The sequence below is a fragment of the Petaurus breviceps genome, unplaced genomic scaffold (assembly GCF_028583685.1).
Source record: "Petaurus breviceps papuanus isolate PSGF00001 unplaced genomic scaffold, PetGlider_PUasm1.0 38, whole genome shotgun sequence".
Taxonomy (NCBI): Eukaryota; Metazoa; Chordata; class Mammalia; order Diprotodontia; family Petauridae; genus Petaurus; species Petaurus breviceps.
Genome location: NW_027186304.1, coordinates 27,200,535 through 27,211,447, shown reverse-complemented (window position 1 = coordinate 27,211,447; position 10,913 = coordinate 27,200,535).

Below are 10,913 nucleotides of genomic sequence, written 5' to 3'. Positions count from 1 at the left end.
TTCCTGAATTCATACGTGGTCTCAAGACATGTACTAGCTATGTGACCCTGGGCAATCTACTTAACCTTACTGGCCTCAGGTTCCTCAGCTATAAAGTAAGCTGGAGAAGAAAATAGTAAAGCACTCCAGTATCTTTCCCAAGAAAAGCCCAAATGAGGTCATGAAGAGTCAGATCTGACTGAAAAAACAAAACAAAAAAGTAATCAGGAAAACAATATACACAATAACTACCATCATGTAAATGGAAGAGACTGAATGCTCAGAAATTATCTTGACCAAGCCCAGCCCAAAGAAGATCTATGAGGAGGCATCTCTTCCCATCCTATCCCATCCCAGCTTCTTTGCAGAGATGTAGACTACAGGTGACTTAATCTAATGTCACTCGTTAATACATTGGTTTGTTTTGATAAACTGTTTCCTCTTTTTATATTTTGTTATAAAGGATGGTTCTCTGAAAGGGGGAAGGGAGAGATGCATGGGGAAATATAAGGGATGAAAAGGCAAATGATACCAAAAAAAGATTTACTTTTTTTTTTTTGGAGGGCAGTTGGGGTTAAGTTACTTGCCCAAGGTAACATGGCTAGTTTTTGTGTTGTGTCTGAGGCTGGATTTGAACTCAGATCCTCCAGACTCCAGGGCTGGTGCTCTATTCACTGCGCCACCTAGCCACCCCAGACTTACTTTTTAAAAGTAATCCTTATGAACATCTTCATCATGAAAAATATTCACCAAATTCCTAATTGGGGATAACATTGTGCTCAATGGAACACAAAAAGAACCATTTGGATAAAAATTCACAAGATACAGCAGACTAGGTTTTTTCCAGACAAGAAGTGTTGAAAGTAGTACAAAATGCAGTAAGTACGTTTTATGGAGACAAAAAGATGAATGAAATTCCCTACTCAAGTTTAATGCAGAATGAACCCTGCTTCTATCTGGGGACTGTGAAATGAAGATTTATAGCATGAAGTCAGAAGAGAGAAATAAGTATTTGAATCATAAATGCAAATGATGGTAATGATCTAGGCTACTCATGCCTAGTCCCAAATTATTCAGTCTACTTGCTCTTAGAAAAAGAATTAATTGGGTATTTTCTCTATCTTCCTTTTGTTACTAGAAAATATTAGACATCTTAGCAGTCTAAACAAAGGAACGAAAGGAAATAATCTCTAGGTCCCTCCTGCCTCTCACATAAACGAGGTCTAAGAAACTTCTGACAAGAATATAAACAGGAAAAATTTCATGGGAAATTCTCAAAGACCTGAAAGACCTCCCTAGGTTTAGATAACCAAGGGTCTTGAATTTCTTGCCATAGGTCTTAACTTTTTCCCCTGCCCGATCATTGTTCAAGCTGACTTCATGAAGACTAGACATTCTACCATGTTAAATAAAGCAGTAACCCTAAACACAGAAAATGTTACAGAGAGAGATGACCAGTGTGTCCTTTACATAATGGGGCCTACTAGGTCCACAAGTGCAGGCCCTTTGACTGACTGACAGTAAAACCTGGATTCAGTCAAACAGCAGCACTTGAGGATCTAGAGGGTCCTGGTTGGCCTCAAGGCCCCAGGTTCCCCACCTCTGATCTAATCAATAGTTTTATTACTATTTACAACAGGTAAAGTGGACATTAGATAACGATAGTACACACGAAAGTGGGAGGAAGTCACATAATCTTTTTTTTTTTTTGCTCTTTGGAGGGGGGAAGGCAGGACAACTGTGGTTAAGTGACTTGCCCAAGGTCACACGGCTAATTTTGTGTTAAGTGTCTGAGGCCGCATTTGAACTCTGGTCCTTCTGACTCCAGGGCCAGTGCTCTATTCACTGGGCCACCTAGCTACCCCAGGGAAGTCACATTATCTTAAATACAACAGTGCTCTGATTATGAAAAGGATACTCTCTATTTCACTCTGCCATACACATTTGAAACTAGATACCTGATCCTTCCAGACACATCCTGCTATGTAAACTGAATGAATCAGGTGCTTTAAGGATGCATCAAATTTCAATGAAATGACTTTTTGACCACTGACTTACCTGTCAAGCATCCTCCATAACAGTAACAATAATAATAGCATTTACATGTTACTTTAAGGCTTCCACCATACTTTATTTATATTATCTCATTTGGTGCTCACAACAATTTTGAGAGGTAGGTGCTATTATTGTCCCCATTTTACAGATGAGGCAACTGAGGCTGAAAGAAGTTAAGTAACTTGCCCAGGGTCACACAACAGGACTTCAACTCAGGTCTTGTTTATTCCAAATCCAACATTCTAACTACTGAGCCACCAAAGCTTAACCAAGCATGCCAATATAAACCTTTGAATCTAAATAGAGACCTCCCCCCATCCCAATAATAGAGACCACAGAGAAGATTACAAATACTCTCATATCAGATGATAAGATGCTTTCACATCAAAGAGATATCTATCAATTTTAAAAATACCATTTTAGGCTTATCTGCCCAAGCCCTCAAAAAGTTCACAAAATCATAGGATTTTAGAGCTGGAAGGAATGAGCTGATATTTCCAGTGGCAATAATCAATTAGGGTGGAAATTACTGAACCAAAATAAACCTATACATTAAAGGGGGGGGAAACATTTTTTTCACATGAAACACATGAATTCTGAGCACTTGTCTACATTAACACTGAAAGCACAGCAATTATTTTAGCCAACATTTTACAATAGCTTATATGTATAAATAATTTATAATTAAATAACTGAATTCATAGAATTAAATAAAATACAATTTAAAAGGAGCTTTAACATAATCAAGAAGCATTCAGACCTTACTTTGGCCAGGTTCTGTGCTAAATGCAACAAATACAAATACAAGTAGAAAAAAAAAAGACAGTGTTTACACTTAAGGGGATTACAGTCTAATGTGGGAAGACAACATATGAAAAGAAGCTGAAAAGAGTTGGCTGGAGATATACCAGCAAGGGCAAGTAGAGTGTCTTTGTAGAGTCCCCAAAGTCAAGGGAGAACCTGGAAAGGAATAAAGATATGGCTGAGGGGCGACTAGGTGGCGCAATGAGTAAAGCGCCGGCTCTGTAGTCAGGAGGACCCGAGTTCGGTTCTGGCCTCACATACTTAACACCCACACAAAAACTAGCCATGTAACCTTGGACAAGTTACTTAACCCTAACTGCCCTCCAAAAAAGCAAAAAAAATAAAATGAAATAAAAAAGATATGGCTGATTTGGGCATCTGGCTTACACAAAGGAGGTTTAGGGAGGAACCAGTCAATCAGAGGGAGTGGTTGCAGGGAAGGAGAGCATTTCCACTGTGAGAAGTCCTGGGTGGAATGTACTTCCAAAGTGAAGACCCTTCTGCTATATGATGGAGAAAGCCTGGAGAGTTAGAAGTGCAGCCTCATTTGATCCTGAAACTTGTTTAGTTTTCTACAATTTAAAGATAGACAAAAGTTCAGAGGTTAAGTGACTTGTAGCAGTGGCAGGAAGGACTCAAACTCAAATCTTTTAAGGAATCTGTCCAACTGATTTTTGGACATCTCCAACAGGGTGTATATCTTACATGCATCTCAAATTAGTATTTCTAAGCAAAACTCAATATTTTAATCCCCTAAAATCACCTCTCCTTTAAACCTTCCTAATTCTATCAAAAGCATCCCATTCTTCTAGTCATTCATGACTAAATTATGTGTCATCCTCAACTTTACCCTCTTCCTCACCCTCCATATCCAAACAATTGCCAAGTCCTATAAATGCTAATTCAACCTTTCTTACATTGGTCCCATTCTCTCCATTCACACAACCACCACATCATTCATGCCTTCATTACTTTTGGCCTGGACTACTGCCTTCCAGTCTCTCCCTTCTCAAATCAATCTTCCACACAACTACCAAGGTGATATTCCTAAAAGTGTAATCTAACCATATCATTCCGCTGTTAAAGAACCTTCAATAGTGCCCAACTGCTTCTAAGTTAAAATACAAACTCCTAAGCTCATCATTTAAATCCTTCACAATGTGTCTCCAACCTATTTTTCAAGATTTATTGCATATTACCCCCATTTTAGTCAAACTCACCTAGAACTTTCTATTTCTTAAACTTAAAAATACTATGTCCTATCTCTAGGTTTTTGCATAGACTCTCTTTCAAGCCTTCAATGCACCCCCTTCTCACCACCAATTATTAAAACTCCTAGCTTTTCCTGTGATTAGCTCATGTGCCCCATCCAACAGGAAACCTTTCCTAATATCTACAGTAGATAGGAATCTACCCACCATCTTTAAATCATACACATTACTGGATTATGTTATTTCTCCCAGTAAACTCCCAAAAGCATAGATATTTTCATTTTTTCTTATTGTTAGCACCTAATATCAAGCCTTGAACACAGTAACCACATAATAAATATTTGTTGGATTTGGTCTATATCCCAACGACATCCAAAAAGAAAAAAGGAAAAGGACTTATTTGTACAAAAATATTTGTAGCAGCTCTTTTTGTGGTGAAGAACTGGAAAGCAAAGGGTTGTCCTTCAACTGGGAAATGGTTGAACAAGTTATGATATATGATTGTGATGGAATATTCTTGTGCTATAAGAAATGACAGGCAGGATGATTTCAGGAAAATCTGGAAAGACTGACATGAACAGTTGCATAGTGAAGTGAACAAAGCCAGGAGAACACTGCCCACAGTAACAGCAATATTGTTCAATGTAAAACTATAAATGACTTAGCTATTCTCAGCAATATAATGATCCAAGACAATCCCAAAGGACTAATGATGAAGTACACTACCTGCTTCCAGAGAAAGAAATGATATTGGTTGAAAAGACTGAAGCATGCTATTTTTTACTTTCTTTCTTTCATTTGAGTACTCTTGTACAAAATAATTAATATGGAAATGTTCTACATGATTGCACATGTATAACCTATATCTGATTGCTTACCACCTGAGGAAAGGAGAAGGAAAGGGAGGGATGGAATTTGGAACTCAAAAAAAAAAAATTGTTAAAAAAAATTTTTAATTGCTTTTTTTTTAATTTCCTATGTCAACATAGCAAATTAACACAAAAGGGACCTACTATAAATGGAATATAAATTGGAAAATACATGGTACGCTAGTCAGTATAAACTTTTTTGTTTCCTTTCTTTACCACTCAGATGAGAAAATTGCTAGGATTTTCCCTAATAGTCAACTTGCCTTTTTTGGGGGAAAATGTAAAATTTGCTTTTTTTAAAGAAAGGCTTGTATTTTAGCATTTCTTCAATTACATGTACATTTGATGTTTTCCAAATAAAGAAACCAAATCTCATGAAGTGGGTAATTGTGTTACTAATATAGAAGCCATAACATTAGTGGTTTTTATGGCTGACTGGCCCTCAAAGAAGCTGTTAAATGCATTTCCCTCAAGAGGGATCCTAGGATTATACATTTAGGGCTGGCAGGAACCTTAGAATTCATCTAGTCAAAAGCCCTCGTTTACAGAGGAAGAAACTGAGTTCCAGATAAGTTAAGTGACTTCCACAAGGTCACACAGCTAGAAAATAGAAAAGCTGGAATTTGAACTCAGATTCTCTGATTCTAACATTCTTCTCACCACAAACAGGAACAGATCAGACAATTTGTTGTTTGGTTGTTTCAGTCATGTCCAATTCTTTGTGAACCCATTTGGGATTTTCCTGGCAGAGATATCAGAGCAATTTGCCATTTCTTTATCCAGTACATTTTACAGATGAGGAAACTGAGACAAACCAGGGTTAAGTGACTTGCCCAGGGTCACACAGCCAGGTAAGTGACTGAGGCTCGACTCCAGGCCCGGTGCTCTATACATTGTACAACCCGTTGTGCCCAGAACAGACAATAATGATATATAATTTTTGTGTTGTTGGGTTGTCTCAGTCATGTCTGACCTTTCCTTACCCTTTTTAGGGTGTTCTTGGCAAAGATACTAAAATGGTTTGCCATTTCCTTCTCCAGTCCATTTTTACAGATAAGGAAACTGAGGCAAACAGGATTAAGTGACTTGCCCAGAGTCACACAGCTATAATATTGACATTTAAATGGGATTTAAAGTGCTTCAAAAAATAAAGTGTTTCAAAAGCTTTGTCTCTAAAGAAGGATAAACTCTCCTTTGAAGTTTTGTTTACATTATGATTTTCCTTTGTCAAGATAGCATAAAGGTAAAACTTCACAAAACTGTTCCCAATTACCAGGAATTCTGAATTTTTAAAAAAAAATCATAGAACTATACTGCTGTAGCTTCTGAATAACAAAAAAAAATTCCTATTTTTTTGCATTGCTAAGTCTCAATAAATGAGGCTTTAATAATCAAAATAGCATTATTTGGTATAGTAAGCCACCATTTTGGGGAAGGGCCCAAACCAGCTACCCCTCATTCTCCTGACTATATCACCCACCCACTCCTTTCATCCCTTTACAACCCTCAGTTCCCCTTTATATGTTGAATTACCACCTTAGAATGTAAGATCCTTGACAGCGGAGAGTATCTTTCTTTTGGCTTGTATCTGTATTCCTGGTACTTGGCATAGTGTCTGGCACATAGGTGGAATGTTTGTTGATTTGACTTGACTAGCATATGATATTATTATACAACAGAAAGTCGGATTTCTGAGTTTTCATCAATAGGGAAATAACCAAGAATATAGCTGATGCCTTCTTTCTGAAAATAGGGGAAAGTCTGATGAACTGCTTAGCAGACAGCTTATCCAGAAAACACTCTTTTTAGGGTGTTTCTCCCCAGAAAAATCACACTAATTATTTGTATGGTAGATTTTTTCTTAAGAACTCACAATAACATATTCCATGAAAATGCAGCAACCAACTAAAACTCTCCAATTCAAAATCCAAAAAACCTGAAAAATTCTTAAATTTAGTAAGTTTATCCAAGATTTCTGTCAATTAGAACATCTAGTTGGCAGGAGCTTCAAATGATGCACCAGAAGAAGGAAAAATGGAGAAACAATCTCTCCTGCTTGTGCCAAAGAATTACTATAAAATTAACACTTATTTACAGTTCCCCAGGAAAACCCTTTATTCCTCTCTCATAATCAGCCTTAAAACTGTTTGCCTAAAAGATACATCTTATACTGTAGAATATTTTTAAACTCTTTGTAAAACATGCTTCTTCATACTCTAGAGCTAGCATTCACCTATACATCATTACAGCTGAGCTAAGAATTAGTCACAGCAGCCCCAGGGATTTTCTTCCCCGCATTTTCAGTCACTCATTTATGTTCTTCTCCTCATGACCCTCGGACCATTACACGCCAATACTTCCATGGGATTTTTTTCTTAACAAAGATAGTGGAGTGGTATCCTCTCTCTCCAGTGGATAAGGCAAACAGAGGAGAAGCCACTCGCCCAGGGTCACACAGCTAGTAAGGGTCTGAGGCTGGATTTGAACACAGATCCTCCTGACTCCAGGGCTGGTGCTCTATCCACCGCATCACCTGGCTGCCCCTTTGTTGATTAAATAACGTGGGCAATAATAGCTGCACTACCTACCTCATACTGTTGTAAAAGTAAAATGGCAAAACATGTCGTGTTTTCAAACCATTAAGTGCCAGAACTTATTATTTCAGCTGTTGCTGTTATTATTTAAAAGTATATTTTTTGGTGGTACAATGAGGAAGGGCAGAGGGAATGAGCATTTGTATAATACCTACTGTGTGTCGGGAATCGTGCTAATAAGCACTTTTCAAATATCTCATTGGATCTTCACAACAACTCTATGAGGTAGGCAAGGTCGTTAGCAACATTTTACAGCTGAAACTGGGCATGTAAAGGATAGGTGACTTGCCCAGGGTCACACAGCTACTAAGTTTCTGAGGCTGGATTCGAACTCTGATCTTCCTGGCTCCTGGCCTAGCACTCTCTCCACAGATTTGTAATCAGATGACCCAGGTTCAAATTCTGACTGTCATCTAGAGCCTATGTGACCTTGGGCAAGTCACTAATCCATTCTGAGTCCCAGCTTCTTCATCAATAAAAGCAAAGAGTGGAATTTGAGGACCTCTAAAATCCCTCCCAGTCCAAGATCCTAAAAGCAAAAGAGCAGAAACATCTTGGAGGGAGAGAAAGCCAGAATGACTTGGGACTCAGTGCATGTAGGACGGTAACATGGCACGGACATTACAACAGGGAACAGGCAAGAGGCAGTCAAGTGACAGCGGGCTCAGCATGGAGGAAGAGGAGAAAAAGCTGGAAAGGTACAGTAATGCCAGATCACAGAAGACCTTGAATTCTAAGTAAAAAGAGCTCTCCCTTGACTTGGCAGGCACCAGGGAGCCAATGAAGATTCTGTCCACAAGAACGACAGGAAGACATAAGGAGAAGCACTGACTGGAAGGGGAGATCCGGGGGATGAGGGAAAAGGGCAGGAAGGTCTAACACAGAGACTAGACTAGAGGGAACAGAAAGGAGGAAATGGATGGCAGAGATAGCACGCACCACCTCACCTTACATGTCCAAGTTCCCATCCTCCTCATTCTGAGACAGGCTCCTGGTCCTCAGGGCACTTAGAACCTAACCATTGTGCCAGCAACCACAGCAACAGCTATGTAAAGAAGTGTTTGGGGGAAAATTCCACCCTACCCACAGTATACCCATCTTCTGTCCCCCAAACTGCTCTAGTGGCTCCAGTAAGGTACTTCAGGGCAGGCAGGTGGTAGAGCAGATAGGGCACCGTGGCTGGATTCAGGAGGACCTGAGTTCAAATGTGACCTCAGACACTTATTAGCTGTATGACCCTGGGCAAGTCACTTAATCTCTTTGCCTTCATCCACTGGAGAAGGAAATGGCAAACCATCCCAATATCTTTGCCAAGAAAACCCCAAATGAGGTCACAAAGAGTCAGACCTAACTAGAACAACAACAGTAAGATGGTCCAGAATACTGATTAATTAGGAAGATTCCCATGCCTCCCATCCTTTTTTCATTTTGGTTGGAACTCTCCCAAGCTAGTAGGCATGGATAGTTTGTGACTGCATCTCACAACTCCTCTCTTTTCCCCCAAACCCATCCCTCTTAAAAAACAAAAATAACTTTTCAAAAAAACTTTTTGTTTCTCTCACCATCCTACTTGTTTAAAAACCTAGTACCATCTGACTTTTTCCTCTCACTTGACCATCTGCCAAATAACTGTTGTTTGACCTTCCACAATATCTCTGTCTCCTCTCTACTCACACCACCACCACCCTCGTCCAGGCTCCCACTGTCTCTCACTTGGACCACTGTGATGGCCTGCTGACTCATCTGCCTGCCTGCAGTGTCTCCCCTCCCCAATCTATCCTTCACACAGGTGCCAAAATGACATTCCAAAGCCAAAGTCTTATTTTTATCCCACCCTTTTAAATGTATTTTTGCTCATGTAAATTTTATAATGCACATCATTATTTTATAGTCATAGGTATATATCATTTCTAAATAAGAAAGTTCAATGTTTTTACGATAAGGGAATGCAATAAAAATGTTTGTAGACCAAAACTCTAGGGAATTAGAGGATCAAGTCAAGAGTCCTTAAAAGAAAGGTCAGTGTTAGGGAGATACACCTAGTGACTGACGTGAAACCCTGGACTGAATAAGAACATCAATATAGTGAGAATTAAAAGAACAGGATAAAGAACCATAAAAAGCAAAAAATGAAGAACAGCCAGAGAAGTTAAGAGAGAAAACCAGGATAATGTGGCACTTCTGAATCCATGGAAAAGGAAGGAAAAGGACAGGATGACACGTTTAGAGTTAAAAGGGTGGTCACAGCACCAAATGCATCAGACTGGTCAGGGAGGATGAGGAGTGAAAGAGGCCAAGTGATGCAGAGGAGGCCACTGGTGACCTTTCACAGAAAAAGAACATGAGCAATTTCATTAGCCTATTAGGGGCAAACTCAGAATGCAAGGGGTTGAGGGGGAAAAGTGAGCATAGGTGCATTTTGTTCCCCAAAGTTAGCAGTAAAGAAAAGAGAGAACAAGGGGTACCTGGATGGAGTAGAAGAATCAAAGGAAAGAGTTTTGGGGTTGTTTGGGGTTGTTTTTTTTTCCCATTGGGATTAGGAAGATTTAAGCATGTTTGTAAACAGATGGGAAGGTGCTACTAGAGATGCTTTACATTAAACCAACACAAAATACATTGTCTCAACTCTTCCAGCCTGCAGTTCAGGCTGAAAGAATAAAGGTTTCTTAGTGCTAAGTGTTACTCTTGGGCTCTCTCCTTACCTGAATTAAAACAAACAGACTGATCCCTCTCTTGAAATCTGAATGCAAGATAGTCAGCTAACAGTCTCTTATCACACTCCTTTACTAAGGAGCTGTGGTCAACCAAGCATGTTCAACAGAAACTCTCCAGCTACTGATCTCCTTGTAAAGGTACCTGACCTCAGTGCCGAATGTTCTTAGATAAAGCACTTGAACATTAGGGATGCAGCCAGAATGACACACTCCAGAGCCCATACAGGTTCACAAACAAATGCAAGATACTATTTACCCACACCATCATTGAGCGTGAGAGAGAAAGTACAGTGCTCCCTAAAATATACCTCAAAGTAGTCAGGCACTCCAGGAAATAGGCGATCTTTGAGCTGGCTAAAGCAATCACTTTAGCAGAAACAGCCTGGGTCTATAAAATGCCATTAGGAACAGCTCTAAAAAGACTTGACTCACATTGATACTGTATACAAGGCAAATACTGTACTTATATACTGGAAATTCCTTTGAGTGTTTGCTGAATTGGAAGTATATAAATGTATATACTGAATCATCCCATAATTCCACCCTCAGTCTCTCAGTTAGGGCTTTCCCTCTGAGATTACTTTCCACTTATACAATACATATCTTGTATTTACAGGTACTTGAATGTGCAAAGTCATACAGAAGAAACACAGTTTGAAAGAAGGAATGAGAAGATGCTCCCAACCC